Here is a 19,331-nt window from a genome sequence, read left to right on the forward strand (position 1 = left end):
ACGTCTGTCCCCCACCTCCCTAAAAGGCATCACAACCTTCCCTTTATGTCCAGAAGGTAAATCCTAAAATGACCATGAGGACTTAAATAACCAGGAATAAAGTCAATTTTACAAAACTGCAATATCCCTTATGAGACCAAAACATTACATTTTTAAAATCATGTGTTCATATTACTTGTGACTTGACAGAGACATTTATTTCATAGAGATTGCATTTCTCTAGAGAATGAGAAATCGTATGAGCAATCTGGAAAAGGCCTCGGGCATACTTGAAACAACAGATATCATGTCACCTAAAGGTATCCTTATTCTGTAATATTAGGAGGTAAGACTACTTAATTATGGACAGTATGCTTCTAAGTAATTTTAACTTACAGATGATCAACCTGAGCTAAATCGGAACATTACAGCCCTTTGAAAATAATTGATACTGACTACTTTAGAATTCTTTGTTAGTTTACCAAGGGGGAAAAAATGAATAATCTTTTATAGTAATAGGAGCAAACATATAGCATCTGTTCATTATCACATGTTTACTAATTTGTTTAGTATCTCTCTGATAAAATAAGATCCCAGTGCCAAATTAGTAAAGATAAGCTAGGAAGCATTCTGGATCATCTTTTTAACACGCATAGTTGGTGCTCAGGGAATTGTGATAGGACAGAAAAGGAAGAGAAATCATCTGCTTTTTTCTCTTACCTCTTACCAGAGGCAGTAGTTTCTGATATTATGCATACATAAATAAAGCTTTTAGAAAGGCCCCACTGTTCTGCATTTTGAGTAAGAGAACTACTGATGAAAACCTCATCTTCCAGAATGGTAGAGTGAAGAATGGGGTGAGAGTCTGAGATTTGAAGCCAGTTTACCTGGAGTTTACATCTTAGCTCAGGTACTTACTAGCTCTTTGATCTAGGCAGAATTACTTAACCTGTGGTTCATCAGTTTATGCATCTATAAAATGGTGATAATTAAATGTAAGTTTCTTGTGATAATAAAATGTTATACTGTGTATACAGTACTCAGAACAGTGCCTGGCACTTACTGTCTTCAGTAAATATTACATGGTGATTACCTATTTAAAGGAAAGTTATACTGAAAATACAGATTTCCTCTGCCAAAGAGTAAAAGAGCAAATTATAAATGCTGAGTAGCTAAATTCATTTGAGGATATTTCAGGAGTAATATTATGTAGTAAAATAGATGTGATGGAAATAAGTTTGTAGATGGAGCAGTGAATGACTAACTGTGTTGTCTAACAGGGCGACTCCAGGCCACATGGGTTTGTTTAAAGTTAAATTCATTAAAATCAAATTAAGTTTAAGATTCAGTTCCTTTGTCACACTAGTCACATTACAAGTGCTCAGAAGCTTCCACAGATGCCATATTGGGCAGTGCAGTTTTAGAACATCTCTGCCCTCACAGGAAAGTTCTGTGGCACAGTGCTGGACCAAGACATTCAAAGATAATTTTAATCAAGGAAATGGAATTCTAAGAGATATTTAAATATGTTATGCATGTGTGAAATATAAAGAGAGAAGTGTTTCTAATAATTGATCATATTTAACATCTCTGAACTGTGCCTAAAAAGAAAAACCTGTACTTACATTAACATTGAAAAGTTATAGAATATAATAAAATGATATTCCATTATATGCATTTCCATTGCATCAGTATATTCTGTCTGTGATCCCAAGTTCATGATAGGGATGACTCTTTCTGCCTTAAATTGTATATTACAATGTCAAGTAAAGAAAGTTATAGAGGTTAGCATACAGGAATATATGCAAAAGTGCTCTACAAAATTGTATTAAGCTATCTAAATGTTTCAAAAAATAAAATACTTGCACTATAATTGGTGGAGTGAGATGTTTTGCCTTTAATGCAAAATATCAAAAAGAGAGATACCAGGATATAATTCATCAGTATTTGTTGGCAATTTGGGGACTAGCCAGTTGTGCCACTCAATTCAAAACTGCAATTCTACTATCACAGTTAGGTACAGCTATTTGTTTAAGTAGTGTCCACTGGAATGTGAACAGAAATGAATTGTGACACTTCTGGGTCTTGCCAATTAATGGATTGGAATTGGGCTTCCCTAGACAATTTTCCCTCCCCTTTTACTAGAAGCTTCAGGCCCATAAATTGAAGCTGTTTATTGACATGGAGCTGCCGTATCAGATTTAGACCACCTGCTTCTAGATTCTTATATAGTAAGTTTAAGCCACTATATTTTAGAGTATTTGTTATAGTGGTTTAGCCTGTGCAATAATTAATAAAGCATTTAATTTTATGTTTTAGCTATAAGAATTTCCAGTTTATATTTAATATAGAAATTCATGCTAATGGGCAAAGAATCATTCATTAATATTACTTCCAGAATGACATAAATAATATACAGTGGTTCAAAATCTAAACTTACTAAAGATTATCTATGTCAGTGCCTTCCATCATTTTGTCAGATAGTCTATTGGCTTAGAGAATCTAATTTTATGTCTTCCACCAAATCCAAATTAAATTGATTATAATATTGCCACCAGTTATGCTTGGCAAAGCTATACACTCTCGATTCATTTTTTAATTATAAAAAGCATATCTACAAAAGTTGTTTCTAAAGCTACATAATTTTCATTCTGATTTACCAATGCAAGTCTGTAGAAACAAAAATTCCCATTCCAGGTTGTATCACAAAACTAATTTCATTGCAGCTATTTTTTAAGATTTTATCAAAACATAGACACAAAGGCCTAAGATGCTCTTTGCAGATGTTGAAAGGAACTTACATGCTATTATATCATTTATAAGTGGTGACTTGTTGAAAATGAAATAAAATAACATGCACATACAATTTTCAAGGAACAAATAAGATAAAAAGACCCCCTTTAGCAAATACATTTTCCTTTTGTCAACTATTTTATTTTATTCTTACTAACATATAAAATTAGTAACTTTAATTAAATAATAATGTCACAAATTTATCTTTAAAACTGATCATTAGAATCAAAATTGAAATTTTTATGAGTTTGCATAGATGATAATCATGTACATATTTATACATTATATAACAATTCAAAAGAACAAAACATGGCTATTAACATCTAGCCCCATTGAAGCACAGTTCAAAATATATCTAAAAAAATAATAGATTTCTTAATGAAAATGTTAACATAAATTAATGTTATGATGTAAAGAATCATAACATAGTGTATCAGTACACCCAGGGGTGCCCAAACTGTGTCCCGTGATCCATTGTTAATTGGCCCGCAGCAAATTCCAAAAATATATTTAGTTTGCTTAAATAAACCAGGTGAGGCAATACGTACTTCACCTCGAGTGAGTGGCCCGGCTGTTTGCGTATTTTACCGCATATAGCCCTTGGTGAAAACCGTTGAAAAAAGTTTGGACACCCCTGGTATAGACAAATAATGCATTGACAAAATCCAGTTAGATATAGGATATACTTTCTTTGACTTCAAGAGGTCAAAATATTGTATTTTATCTAAATTTTAATATAAAGAAGATACGTTATTTAAGCAGTTTTAAAATTCCTTTATTATATTTCCTTTTTATGATATTTAGATAGTATAGGAATTTTTTTTTTCAATAGTGGGATGTATGAAGTTTGATGTAAAGGAAAATGAAGTGATGTGAGACATACTTGAGTATGTAACCCCCAAGCCAAAAGGTCTGGTCATTGATAAGTCATAACAAGTAAAGAAAAGTGAATGTCATAGGCTGAATTGTTGATCCCACCAACTTAAAACTTAATACATTCTGGGTGATATACTCTAGTATTGCTTGGGAATTAGTTAACTGGTTTGGTGAGTGAACTGTAGATGTAATAGTGAGAAAGAGCTCTTTAGATTATATATATATATATGAATTAGTGTCTGATTAGTATCTGAATATTTCCAGGTTCATTATACAGCTGAATTTACTTTTCCTGGTATAAAACTAATTACATCAAAGGAATAAAGATTTCCCCCCTTGAATTTGGCGTGAGTTACTGCAGGAATGATAAAGGCAATGTGGGTGAGTTTCTCAAGATAAAATTATCCTTTATTCTACATAGAAGGGAAAAAGGTAATAAATACTTATGGATATGTATGTTGAGCAGGTTTTCCCAATGGCCTCTCAATCAACAATGAGGTTCCCGAACTGAGGACTAAGAGGATTCAGTTACCCATATTCTAAAAAGAGTCAGCAGCAATTCAAGCTAATAGACTTCACTTAAAAGTGATCTGCTTCTAAGTGAGACACTGCTTTACCACACTACCAATTTGGGGGTCCCAGTCTTTCCAACTGCAGGAGTAAAGACAAAGTCCTTTAGGAGTGCAATATGTTCAAAGAATATATGAAACAGTGGACAGAGGAAAGAAAGAGAGAGATGCCTTTACTTGTACTAATCCTCCAGTCACAAATTTTAGCAGGCAATGGAGGAAGGAAGTTTCAAATGGGATATGTTATTCAAGTTTTAAATTGGTTAGACTGGCAAAGAATTCACATCTAAGGTAGCACTCAGAAATCTGCTATCCAGTGGTTAAGGGATATATAAGATAGCATAGTGAAAAGAGTAGTGATAAGAGAAAATATAAACATTTTATGTTTACACCTCACAGTGCGGAAAATGCTTAATCAACTAGTAACACTTATGATAGAAATCCTGACTGCTTTTTATTTCTTTCAAATGTATTTTATATTAGTGGGATTATACCATCCTAAAATTACATTATCATATTCCACTCTTGTTTTCTTTGAAACCACTGTATGTAATAAGATTAAAAGGAAAAGTCATTTAGAATGTAATTTGATATTTCTGAGTAAAATATGATTAATGTTTTATTATGGTCATATGTTTCAATTATTAAGTATTAAGTATAAAAATTTCTTAGAAAAATAAAGTCATATTACATAAATGTAAACATTACAAACAACAGATAATATGACTATATTTTTACTATGAATTTTAATGCTATTAAACATTACTACTAAAAGCTATATTGCTACATTTTGTCCATATGAAATTTATTAAGAGGATGAAATTAACCAAATAAAGTAAATGACTTAAAATATAACATAAACATTTTCATTCCCATGCCTCAATATCCCTATAATAATATTGCAGATTCCAGAGCACACACCATATTAAATTTTAATCACAGATTTCACATTGCTGATGAACTGGGTAAGTATGAAAATAGGCCGAACTGTGTATAATAAATCCAAATCAATAAATATTAAATCAATGACTGATAAAACTTTAATTATATTATCTCCACAACTCTGTTACGCAGATTTTTACAACGCAATATGATGTGGTCAAACAACTAATTTATATATGAAAACATTAAGGGTATCAATTATGAGAATGAATAATGAATTATAATAGTGTACATAAACAGTTACAAACTTATAACTTAGTACCTTCCTCTATTATAGACATGAATTGGTAGATTTCATGCAAATACAATATAACATTTTGGAATCTTATATTATAAGCAAATAATATCATTATATGATTATTGATGAATATTAATATATGAAAAGTAGTATATCATAGTCACTGAATGCATGGACTTTTGAATCAGCCTACATGGGTTTGAATACCAGTTGAGCGTTTTACTACTAACTGCAATGGTGGGCTAATTATTTAACCTCCCTGAGTCTCACGTTCCTCATCTGTGAAAATGGAGATAAATATAGAACCTTCTTCCTAGGGATATTTTGTGTATTAAATAAAGGGCTTGGTGTTTTTATTTAATACACACAACTCTATGAAAAAACACAACTTAATATACAAAAGTACTATATAAATATTTGGTATTACAATTGATGTTGTGTATTGACCTTCTGACCTCGAAAAAGGGGCTACAGGGAAAAATACAAGCACAGTGCTACATTAGGTTTCTTTTTAAGTGTTTTACATAATAAGTAGAAATCTAAAAAGGAATAAAGAGTCGCTGTCTCTTTCTGAAATGATCTTTAATATTTATGTTTAAAAAGCCTCAGTTTATACAATGTTTCATGTTAAGATTTCTTTAGGATCCTGTGAATTCTTACGTTCTCAATTTAAATGGAGTATATCCAGATTTCTAATGAACATTAAAATAGAAACCCAGATTTCTCTGGATTACATGGGAAATCTAAATTTAATTCATAAATATATTGTATCCTCAGTATTGAAAAGTCCCCTAAGTTACTGCAATGTTTCACTTAATGTAATCATTTGACCTTAAAGAAATGAATAAAATACATAAAATCATATGGTAAATGTGCATTAAAATTCATTATGATATATATGATCTAAACTTGGACTTCATTAACATTTTTCCTTATGATTTTTTTTTGAAAATTTGAAACCTTGATTGGAAGGATCAAATAATTGACAAGATATCTATATAAAGAGAAAGTTGCATTTTTACTAATTTTTATCTCATAATCAATGAAAATATAGCTTTAGTTAGTAACATTTCAAGATTCTTAAAATATTAGCAACAGTTGACATATTTTATTTATTGATACTTATAATTTATATCAATCATAGTGTTACCTGGCTCACTATAGGTGGGAAAATATTTTTTGGACATATACGGAGTCTTAGAACATGTGACTCTTTAGAACATGTCTACATGGCTGATAAAATATGGTCATTGTAATGCAAGAAGATGAAGTACTTTAAAAAAATCTATTACATTCTTTCAGAATTTCTTTTTTTAACTTAGAAGATGCACAAACTTTTAAGTTAAGAAAAATAAGTCAGGAAATTAATAACTGACTGGTATTTTTGGTATCCTTGCCAAATGTGTTTTGACAAGTTGAATTGTTGTTATACTCTTTCTCATACCATATGGTATCATCACCTCTCATTTCAACAATTCACAACAGAAACATTCATCATACCCCATCTCTACATATACACTTTATTATAAAGTGCTTGTAAGAATAACTAAAACATACAAAAAGCATAACTGAGTATTTAAAACAATATGTCTGTATTTAACTAAAGATTCCAATAAATGGAACCAAGGGAGGCACTGAAACACAATAGGAAGCAGACACATTTTATTTAATTTTGAACAAGTAATTTAACCTTCATAAGCTTAGCTTACTCACCTCCACAATAATTAAAATAATCTCACTAATATCATTTTAGAGTTGAATTGAACCGAGGAAAGAATAGTCAATGACCCCTTAGGTAATGAATTAGTAAGCGCTATTGAAGAGCACTCTGAATTCTTGAGTTTATCATTCATATGCAACAGTTAAAGTCCACTGTAATTATCTGGTAAAGAATTTGAAGTCACTCTGCATAGATAGTGCACAAAAGCTGGTTATGTGGACTGTGTGAAGGCCTAACTAATGACCCAAGATCTCTATTTCAAATCTGCTTTTAATACAAAAGCCCTGTCAGATATGATTGTTCCTATTAAATTTGTTACTAGAAATTTAAGTATAATATTCTTAAAGTTATGTCAATGAGAAAAAAATTAAGAAATGTTATAGAAAATTTAAGCAATATAATAAATCCAATTTTGTAAAAGCTCTATAAAAAGCTCTAAGCAAAATAAAAAATCTTAAGTCAATCATATTTTAGGTCAAAGGGTAGCCTCAATAAATTACTAAGAATCAACATCAATCAGAATGTATTCTCTGATGATAATGAAATTAAATTAGAAATCAATAGCTAATAAAATATTCATACATATCCACCTGCTGCTATATCTTCAAAAATGTCTCCAGCGCCCAAACATTTTACAAATAAATATTATCTAATATTCAAATAACAAATAATCCTTCTCTCATATAGGTTAGGCCTAGACTGTAATGAAGAGAAGCATTTTATGAGACTACTATAACTTACCAGGTAAGGGAAGTTTAAGAGAATGAAAAATAAATTATAAGAATATTTTACATAATAATTGACATAAAAACCATAGATAAACTGCAAAATAGCAAAATCTAATGGTCAATAAACATCATGATAAGGTTTATCTCAGAATGGTAAGAAATATATTAGAAGAAGTTTAACAACTGATTATGAAATTTATGTGAAAATATAATAAAAGACCATGAGTAGTTAATGCAGTTTTGAACGAGATGATCAAAATGGGGGGGCTCATTCTACCAGATATTAAACATGTTCTGGTAATAATGTTATAATAGTTGAGTAACAAAGTATATGTCCATAGAACCGAAGAGAGAGCACAGAAATACAGGTTTGATAAAGGATAGCGTGACAGCACATTTCTGAAGGAAAAGGATGGATTATTTAGCAAATAATGTTGGAAATTTGGCTTATTATATATAAAAAAGCAAATTGTCCACTAAAAATATTAAAGATATTAATGTGAATTTTAAAACTCTAAGACAAATAACAAAATGTAGAAAGGAATTCAAGGAATATACATATTTCTTACTTTTGGTATAAAAGGATTTCTGCTAAAAGACCTCAAAAGCATGTACCACAGAGAAAAATGTTGACAATTTAACTTTATATCTTTCCCTGTAAGAAAGGCAAAATTAACAGGGACAGGACAGTCTGGGATAATATTATGCAATGGCAAAAGTATTCAAATGTAGAGAGTAAAAGAAAAAAAAAGTAGAGGAACGCTAACCAAAAAAATGGGAAAAAATTAAAACATTAAAAAAAAATCTAGTAGAAACAAATGGGCATAATAATTTTACTAATAGGGGTCCTGTGAGTATTAACTGAGATGTTGCATATTTGCTGTTTCATTACTTTGCTTTATGAAAGCTACTGAATGGGAGATCTGGCAATTTTGGAAACCTTTCTACAGTTAATTGAACAAGATGTAGTAAATTCAAAGAAGGCAGAAAAATCAGAGAATTGCAATGACAATGACTATTAGAAAACATTCCATTTTTTGACTTACATCTTGGTATATGTAATAAATAAATATACAGTAATGTCAATATTTTTGCTGATAAATTTTTAATATTTATGCTCACAGCTTGTTTTCTTAATCTAATAATTTAAAAAGTTTTAATTTACAATTTGAGACTATCAGTCTTAGTTCTGGAACTGAGATGGCTGTTGTGTTAACACAATGAAGTGTCTGATTTATAATATCCACTTCCATAGAAAACATTCCAGATTCTAGAATGCATACTCAAATGGCACATTTATAAAAGTGTCGAGGCCTTTGACGACAGGCCTTTTAAAAATACATAATTGTGTGTAGTGGGAAAATCCAACAACCATTGGGACTCAGCCAAGAAAAAATAGATTAGGAAATTTTCAAGTATGGGCTGAGGAGTTCAAGCCACTTAACATTCCATTTTACTGTCTGCACATTTTAATTATAAATCCAATGATATAGTACATAGTCTTTTGTTTAAAGTAACTATGACTACAAGCTTTCACCACTTTTAATGTGAGGTAAAGAAAAAAAAATATTTCAAAATAATACTGTTAAAAACACTCCTAGAAAATAAGAGAATAAGAAAAGCTGAAGCCTAAAACATATTACCTTATTGTTATTTTACTTAAATGAGGTATTCCCTTAGAAATAGGGGAAACTGATATGAACTCAGAATATGTAGGTAAGTTTTTCAGTCCATTTGAGAAGTCTACAACCTTTGTGATGATTAATTTAGGATTCTGTGATCATCTATTCATTACCTTTAATCATAGAGCATTTTAGTTTCTTTTTATGAATTGGTATATATGAGTAATTAAATAGCCTGAGCTGTTATTTTTAATATTTATATATCAAGACGTATATAGCTTGGTATTTTTCTAGAATTTGGGGAGAATATGTATGTATCTAAGGCAGAGTGTAAGTAGTGTTGTCACCTATCTCAGGGACTTTTCCGCAGCTACTGGGTAGGGCTTTACTGACCAAGAAGATAATTGACCATGAGAAGATAAGAAGTAATGAATTTGGACAACAAAAATGGTTACAAGATATTCCATTTATTCTAACTTTTCTTTTTATATCTCTTAATCCAATTCAACTCTCCACTATTTCCCTTCTTCCCTAAAAAATCCACCCTATCCTTTCAACCCACAGTACAACATCAACAAATTCCCTCGTATTCTAAACTTCATCCCTGGGCATTTCTGTCACCTTCATTCTCTAAGTAAAATTCTCCTTTGCTGACAGTGCTTTCCCTGAAGATTACACAAACTCTAGTATTGGTTCTCTCACAACCTTCAAGCAGAAGTACTAATACTGAATCATAAGTTACCTTCTGTCAAAAAACCAGCTTCTTTGCCATCAGATATTTGTTTCTACCCTATATTCCTTCCTATTTTTCTTATTACTAACATCTCTAGACTTTCTGTTTATCTGTCTCTCCACTTTTCACTATACATCACCCCCTTCAAGTTCATACTTTCCTCCTTGGCCAGCCTAAATCCTATGATCTCTTATTTTTATATGTATGTTTCCCCCTTTAATGATTTGAAAAAAAAAAAATCCCAACCCTAGGTATGTGAACATTGCTAGAATAATATCACACAACCATGATTACTGAAAACATTCTAAACTCCTACCAAATTTCTAATGGCAGTTAGCAATCTCTCAAGCTTATTTTATTTCCTAGGAATATGCTTTCCCATTCTCTATAAGGGATATTTCACATGTTCCTTCAATCTCAAACTTCCTTCTCATCCCAAACCCCTCACCTGAATATTGCCTCCCATTTCCTTAAAAAAATTAGAAGCAATCTGATAGTTGCAAACGCATTGGTGCACTGTCCAGACCTCACAATCCCTTGTACAGCTCCTGAAGTCATTCCTCCAGCTGCTGCATGCTTAGCTGTGAAAGGCTTGCCCCTGAAACCTACAGATGAATGTTCTTGGGTACTAGAGCTGCTCTGCCCATACAGCCAGAAGTGCTCGGGAATTCACATTCTATTCCCATCCTTGAGAAAGCCTGTAGTCAATTATAACAGGTATGGAGTTACAGGATCCTGCTCCTTTGCCTAAAGAATGGAGAGCTCTAAAGTGCAATTTATACTCCAAAACTTCCTTTGGGATCAGGGTCAGTCTGAGATGTCACACAAAATCACAACCTTACATAGCTCCTTCTGCTTACCTATCACTTCCCCTTACTTTCTTACTGATATCTTCTGAAAGCACTTCCTTAATAAATTGCAATGAACCCTTGGTTCAGAGTCAATTTTTGGGAGAACACAGCCAAGGATAGTTGCAGGAATGTTCTCATCTTTTGAACACCAAATCTATCAACTACCTTCAACAGTACTCACACACTCTGTGTTCCTTTCTATTAGAGTGAAAGAAGTGTCTGTGTTCTTATAAAACCAACATGTCCACTCATCCTGATTCTTCTCAAGAACTGTGCTGCTGCAATGATTGTTCTCTTTCCTCCTTCATAGAGAAGGAGACAGTCTCTATTGGCTCATTCTCATCAGCAAACATACTTTAGTGTTCCTTACTTTAAACAAATAAACCTTTTTCCTAGATCCCAGAGATTCTCCAAGAATCCTGTGTGTTATTCTTTACTAAAAAATGTATCAAGAGTTTTCTTACTGGTAATCCACACTTGATCACTTCACATCTTCTTAAAAGCTACTCTATTCATGCATACTTTCCCCATAACTCCACAATGCACCTGTCATTGCCAAAAGCATTGTTAATCTTTTCCATCTTATCATACTTGACTACTCAGCAATATTTTACAAGTGATTGATTACTCCCTTCTATTCTTGGCTTCCATGACATCATGTTTTTATAGTCACCTCACAGGATGTACTTTCTGAGTCACCATTATCAGAATAACATTCTTCTTGGGTGGTTTCATTCAGTAATTCACTCTAAATATTAGGAACTCTGAAATCTCTATCTCTAATCCTGACGAGACTGTTGTGACATTAAGACTCCCGACAATTAGAATTTACCAGCTTGGTTTTATAGTTCATAACTTAAAGTATTAACATAATCACAGTGTTTTAAAGATGGGGCCCTTAGTGATCATGTAATCCAATCAATATTTGGATTTAAAGCTTCATAACCACGTCTTCAAACTAAAATGATGTTTTCTGAAAAGAAAAAAAAATCATGAATAAATTTAACTTATTTATAGATGTGCAACGTGATTTGACAAAGAGTAAAGGTTAAGAAAATAGACTCTGATGGCAGAATACCTGCTGGAATCCTAGTTCTGGCACTAGCTAGCTGTTAAGGTCTTAAGGTGAGTTAATTCCCCTACTTAGAAACCTCCAACTGTTACTGCAAAGATTAAATTTACACATGTGGCTAGCTCATGGTAAAACTTCAGTAAATTCACTATTTGTCTTTTTGTTTTGCATATAATTTCAGATAGATACAACACATAAAATCTCAAGTTGATATTAGATCAAGTGTAGCTATTATAGTTGATTTAGGGGCAGAACCAAAAGTAGCTATCTTTTATTTTAGAACCTATTACTAAATTTTTACTTATAGTATGTGACTCAAACATAATATACAATATCCAACTTAGCATTATCCACAAAATTTTACTTTAATGGGGTGGCCGGTTAGCTCAGTAGGTTAGAGCGTGGTGTTGATAACACCAACGTTGCCGGTTTGATCCCTGCATGGGCCACTGTGAGCTGAGCCCTCCTCCAAAAAACAAAAAAAAAATTTTTACTTTAAATATCGCTAAGAAGTATTTGAAACTTGAGTTGATTAGGATTTGAAGGCTAAAATTCTTTCACCCCAATATTACTTATTCAAAGCTTCTCATAATAAAATTTTATAATCAGTAAGTCTGGGTCAATTTTTAGAAAAATTTATAAACATATACTGATGTATATAATGATTGTACTAAACAAAAACTTCAATTTATATTAATTTGTGTCATTTTAAATAGAGCTACGTTAGAAAAAAATGTATTTCTAGTTGGTCCTGATTACAGTAACCAAACAAGCTTTTAAAAGCTACAATATTATGATATCAATTAGATTTCATGTGTATTTCACTCAGCCTTTGGAAGTATTAGTATTTTCCATTTAAGATTTTAAAGAACTATGATCTTAAATAATCACTGGGTAAAAATTGGCTTATTTATTGAAAAAACAATCTGCCTGGAAATAATTAAAAGTCATTCAAATGCTTTTATTTATATTTAGAATCTACAGCTCCAAATCTACTCATTCCTTGTTTAAGTGTTTATGAACTGAAACTACATTAAAATAAATATGTTAAAAGTGAATGAAATTATTTTAGGATATTTGTTTCACACATAGTGTATGTGATTTAATTTTACAAGATAGAATTAGACTAGATATTGCTAAATTTATGTACCTGCTTTTGAACTTGATTCAAATGTTTAAAATCCGAGGAAAATAAATAGCAATGACCTTTTAAAAATGAACAAAAAAGACAAAAGAGAGTAAGTTTTAAAAAATTTCATCCTAAAAACATAACTATTATGATTCTTCCATTAATTATATATATACAAATGTATATGTACGTGTGTATATATATATGTGTGTGTGTGTGTGTGTGTATTATATATAATTAATGGAATTAATAATATATATAATGAAATAATTATATGTAATTCTTCCATTAATTTTATATATATATATATATATTCAAAACACTAGAATGAGTTCTAACTCACAAGGAATTTGGAGACAAATGAATTACAGTAATTAAATGTTCTCATTTTCATTTTCATAAGACTTCATGAAATTTTCATTATGTAGCTATATCCATGGTAGCATATTCATAATAGACTTTGTTTTTTACACTTTTTCATGGGATAGAGGTATAGGATAACTCAGAAAAATTATATTCCTAGATTGTTCTGTCACTAAAATATTTATGAACATAATGTGGGGAAGCCATTTTTAAGAAACAAATTTATAAGAATACATTCATCATACTGATGTGAAAAATTCAAAATTGTTGTGGTATAATAATAAAAAAAAAAATTTAGTCTTTGTCCCTGGTTTCTGACACAGAGCTCCTAAAACCCTTGGAATCTCCTGAATGATCACAGTGTGTTTTGTATCCTAATGAGATAATGGGGGCGGGATAAGAGGGATGGGGATGGTTGAGGGTGATGGAAAGGACTAAAGCCTCCCCAAATCCAAGACAAGATTAGAGGATTGGAATTTTCGAGATCCTTTATAATATGCTTAATGAAATTTCATAATACATAGCTTTGTATTTTATTTTCAGGAAGATAGCTAGGTAAAAAAAAATATTTCTAAGGAATCAAAGATATAATAATAGTCAAATTATTATTTCTTTAAGGATAAGCAATTCTGTCACTTGGGTAATTTTTATTCTTGATTAATTCTTGTCCAAACTGTATAACCTATTTTGTTTCTTAAATTCATGTAATTACACATAAAATTTACCTAATATGCTTAAAATATAACTGAATTTACTTGTTAATAAAGTACTTGGACATTTGCATTTTATGGAAAGTATATAGCTTATGTGTGGCTATATCCAAGGTAGAATATATATAGTATATAATACACACACACACACACACACACACACTCACACACACACACAGATCTTATAAGCAGAATATTAAGTTTATAACCTGTGTGTGTGTGTGTGTGCGCGCGCGCATGTGTGCGTGTGTGAAAAATAGAGGATTACATTAATCTTGTAATAATGTTACATTTTTCAAGATTATATAACTTTCCATGTAGATGAATGTTTCTGCAAGCAATGAGTACTTACTGCTTATGAGTCATGATAATTTATCACATTACTTTAAAGGAAAACATCTGATGGTTAATAAGTTATGAGAACTCAGTCCTAATTTCATCACATAAAGGATGAGCTGTCTGTTCCCCTTCTTATCTAAGACCAACCTGCACTTGTACACTAGATCCTCCTTTGTCTACTCAACTATACATACCATGAGATCTTCCCTTCTCTTGCCATCATCCACTAACTGTCCATTCTTACCAGATTAAAGGAAAAAGGCTATATTATCTCTCATGCTAATAACTAACCAATCAACAAAACAAAAACAAAACAAAATAAAAAACTCCCTTGACCCAGCATTTCCTTCCAGCTACACTCTTATTTCTACACTCTTACTTACAGAAAAAGACTTGAAAAGAGTTGTCTTTACATATGGTTTTAAATTCCTGTCTTCCTAGTTTACTTTCAACCTACCGTAATAAGGCTTCATCAACTACTCTGCCAAAACAGCTTTTGCCAAATGCACAAGGACCTCCATATTGCTAAATCCAGTGGTCAAGTCTAAGTACCCCTTTCAATTGAAATGCTTGATTCACCTAGCTTCCAAGATCTCTACCTTCCTCCTATCACACTGGCTGCTCTGTCTACATCTACTTTGCTGGTTCTGCTTTTCCAAGATCTCTGAAAGTTAGTATGATCCAAGGTTTCAGGCCCTGGTCTTCTTATTTTATGTGTAACATCAATCCCTTTATTTTACCCAGTCTCATGGTTTAAAGCAAAATCTACCCTGACCCATTCTCCCAAGAATGTAGCCAGTAACTACACTCTTCCATTTAAGGAGTAGCCTAGGAGCAGCTGTTTGTGGGAGGGGCAGGCAGAGCTTGGATATGTGGGCTGGAGTGTCCATGTCTACATGCCGGTGTTTGAGGCCCCATGTGGCACGAGATGTAACTGGGGGTAGGAAGAAAAGGAAAATAGGTACTGAGCATGGGGCCACATCCTGGCATGAAACTCTGAGGAGTCCAAAGATTCTAAATTCAATCCTGGTCTTCCAGGTGGTTGTGAAGATTTATCTGTCAGAGTAGGAGATGAGGGCATGCTTCATTTATTATTATATTTTGTACTCTTGCCCTGAGCTCTGCAAATGTTGACACTGGTCTGTTCCCTTTCACAGGGGTCTGAGCCTGTCCTCTTTGCCAGATCTGTGCTTTCCCAAACTCTCTTGTAGTGAAGGGTCATCATACGATCCAGATATGTGATGTTAGCAAGGGGCTTCTGAGAAATATTTCCCACCTTGACTATGGGGGAAAAGCCCATGAGGAAAGGCTTATGAAAAGAGGCTTCTTTTCTCCCTTCTTTCCTGCTTGTGAACACACTGGAAGGATATGACTCTAGGAGGGCGGGAGTCATCTTTGGACCTCAAGCTGACACAGTGAATGATAACAGCCAACATGCTCAGGATGATAAAAGATGGAAAGAGCTTAGTTCCTTACTGACTTCAGTGAGGTATTGAACCAACTCTGGAACCATCTGTCTCTGGATTTTATGTTCCATAAGTCATCAGTGTCATTATAATTTAGGCTACTTTATTGTTCAGCATTTGATACTTACATTAAGGGTCATTCTAACACAAACATACACTCTAATGACTAGTGGGAGAAACCATTCTGGCCGGAAAATCACTATCTCAATTTTTTGCCATAGCTGCTTACCACTTTTACTATTATTACTTTTTTTCAAATCATCTCACTTTGCTTCACGTTTTAAAAGGAAATATGTGATGGCCATAACTAAAAACAAACAACAAACAAAAAACAACCAGGATCACTCGCCATTATAGAAAATAATAAAGATATGTAAAATGAAAACACTATAGAAAATACATAAAATATAAAAACACTAAATACAAAAGTGAAATAAAATAAAATCTATACACTGATGATTCTAAAGTTAAATCTCCAACTTTCACTATTCTAACTGCCTACTCAATATTATACTTCAATGTTTAGTAAGTCTTTCAAAGTTATTTAAAAAAAAAATAAATAAATCTTTTGACAAACCTCTAACGTGTTTTTTCTGCATTTTTCCACATCTCAGCAACAACATCTTACCCTTCCATTACCCAAGCCAAAAATCTTGTAATCACACTCCTCTATCTTACAGTCTATATAAAATAAATTAGCAAATTCTGTAAGTTCTATCTTTAACATGTATCAAAAATGTCTGGACTTCTCATTTATTGAATACATTAATGAATAATTAAAGGAAAAAATAAAATCCAAGTTCATAAATTAAAAATTGAATAATATATGTAAGTAATATGGAACATAAATGTTATTTAGTTACAATAGTTCTCATATTTCTGCCATTCTTATGAAAATCTGCACTTAACTATTATGGGGAAAAACATTTAAGTGCAAATTTTATAGTCTTATTAATAGTTAGTTTAGATTAATTCTGCTGTTGTATGTATGCACCATTACTTCAGAAACATTGGTTTCATAAAAAATATTCCAATTACCAAGCTTTCCCAAAGTCTGACTACAGATTTCATGTAGGATACAAGGAAATGAGTCTAAGTTACATATATGAGATGAAGGAGCTGCTAATTTTCCTGTTTTTATTATAAAGGAAAATTGTATTTCCGTTAGGTAGCCATTCAGGCTTTCTCAACCTTAGACTGAAATTGATTCTTCTAAATCCAATATAAACCTAATTATCTGGGGGAAAACTAAAATTATTATTTGATCTCAAGGTATAATGCACAGCAATTCTAGTGTGCCTGTGACAGTCATCCATCATGGTGTTCTCAAATCTCATCATTCCTAGTGTATGAAGTACGTTGAATACAGTGATGCATAAAACACTTGGTTCCTAGACAGATCATGTGAGGATCTGAACGTATTTTAAAGAAAAGGCCTAAAAAAGAGGCCAACACTTTTACAGTTCAGAAAACTTAAAACTAAGTTAAAACTTAAGTTAAAACTTAAAGTTAAAAAAGCCTAAGTAGCATGATACAGTGAGATTGGCAATGATACTTACAGAATGACCAGATTTGTGAATCAGTGGCTGAAATTCATTTTCCAAAGAAGTGAGTGTTAAATACTTTTAAATGCTGAAATTGTTACCGGGCAAAGGACTAACTACTAACTTAAGAGGTCTTAACTTACTTGAAGCAAATCTAGTGGTATCATAGCAACACACAGAGCTCTAAACAGTGTTGCTGGAAATGTATTACACTTCAAATAAACCTGAATATATGATAATTTTATGGCACATTTCCAGTGATGTTTATCCACAGACCAAGGAAAGGGAAAAGGACTAGAGAAAATGATATAATAGACAAATGATACTCATTTTCAGAATATTCTTAAACATTATTTATCTTATTACAATGAATACATTAATCTATTATAGTTTCTGACTCTTTCCAAGAACTTAAGTGTTTGTGGTGTGTATGGACATTAGGAAGTATACGTGATAAAAAATGATTTGGTAAAACACATATTCAGGATAGTGTGTTGACCTAATGACCTTTTTATAGGAGAGATGGCAGTTTTTAAACACACCTCTAAATATTTAAAATCATTTGAAGTCTGTGAAATTTTCATTTGAATTTTTTAGTTTTGGTGGTGAAAGATACACAAACCATGAATAAAATTACTTGAATGGAGATATAAGCTTTTTTTTTTTTTTTTTTTTAAGTGAGCATGGACTATATTGAGCTTCCTTTTTAAAAACACAAATCACTGTTTAAAAATGTTTACATCACTAGCAAATACTTTGAAAAGAATGAGAAAGTACTAAAAATATTTTCCTCAAAACTCCTCCATAAAACTTTGAAGTAGATGAATATTTTTATTAAATACAACTCAGAACTAGATTTATTGTTCTCATAAATGCTTGAACTCATTTTAGGATATTCTCTGACTACAGTATAAAAATGATACCATTTTGAAAAGCAGGCTATAACAATATAATGTAATAACTACATTGTATTAATATAAATAATAATTACAATATGTTAATATAAAGGGGAAAAATTAAAGCATTAAAATATTCTTGTGAGATGGTTGCATTTTTCAAGATTATATCAGTTTGCTTTTCTGCCTTCAATGTTTTAGAACCCTACTATCCTTAACTCCCTAAAAGGACTAAGGTAATACTAGTCTGAAGGTAATACTAGTCTGAATGTAATCCTGACTTAATTATTTCTATGAATCTCTGGAAACAGTCCTCAAAATAAAGTTACCTTTATAGGAACAGAATAAGTTATTATGGATACTGGTAAGGTAAAACATTTTTCTATTCATTCATGAAGCTATTCAGAAGCCTTAGATTTCTTCACATATGGTAGGTCCACTCACTGAGGGCACGTCTTTTATTTTCCTAAGAACTATATAAAGAACTTGCTATTTTTTAATCAAATGAGCATTTCATTGTTAGAGCCAATTCTTTCATAATAAGTTTGGCTTTAAAAAAAAGTATTACATCATTGAATTTCTTAATGACACCATATGGTAAACAAAGCTAGTCAAATTTTAATGGGATTTTGATAACAAGTTGAGCAAATTTCATGATGAAAGCCATTGAGAGTTTACCCAGGAGAATTGCATGGTCACATTTAAACTTTTCAAGATCATGCTAGCTGATGGAAAGCAGAGGCAAGAATCAATATATGAAA

The 19,331-nt window shown here is 31.8% G+C and overlaps 1 protein-coding gene across 23 annotated transcripts in view; it reads right to left on the minus strand.

Annotated features, from left to right (window-relative positions):
- ADGRL3 (adhesion G protein-coupled receptor L3) overlaps nt 1–19,331 on the minus strand; it is a 748,795-nt gene that overhangs the window by 45,816 nt on the left and 683,648 nt on the right. The window lies entirely within an intron of this gene.

The sequence above is a fragment of the Rhinolophus sinicus genome, linkage group LG02 (genome assembly GCF_036562045.2).
Source record: "Rhinolophus sinicus isolate RSC01 linkage group LG02, ASM3656204v1, whole genome shotgun sequence".
In the NCBI taxonomy this organism is placed as follows: Eukaryota; Metazoa; Chordata; class Mammalia; order Chiroptera; family Rhinolophidae; genus Rhinolophus; species Rhinolophus sinicus.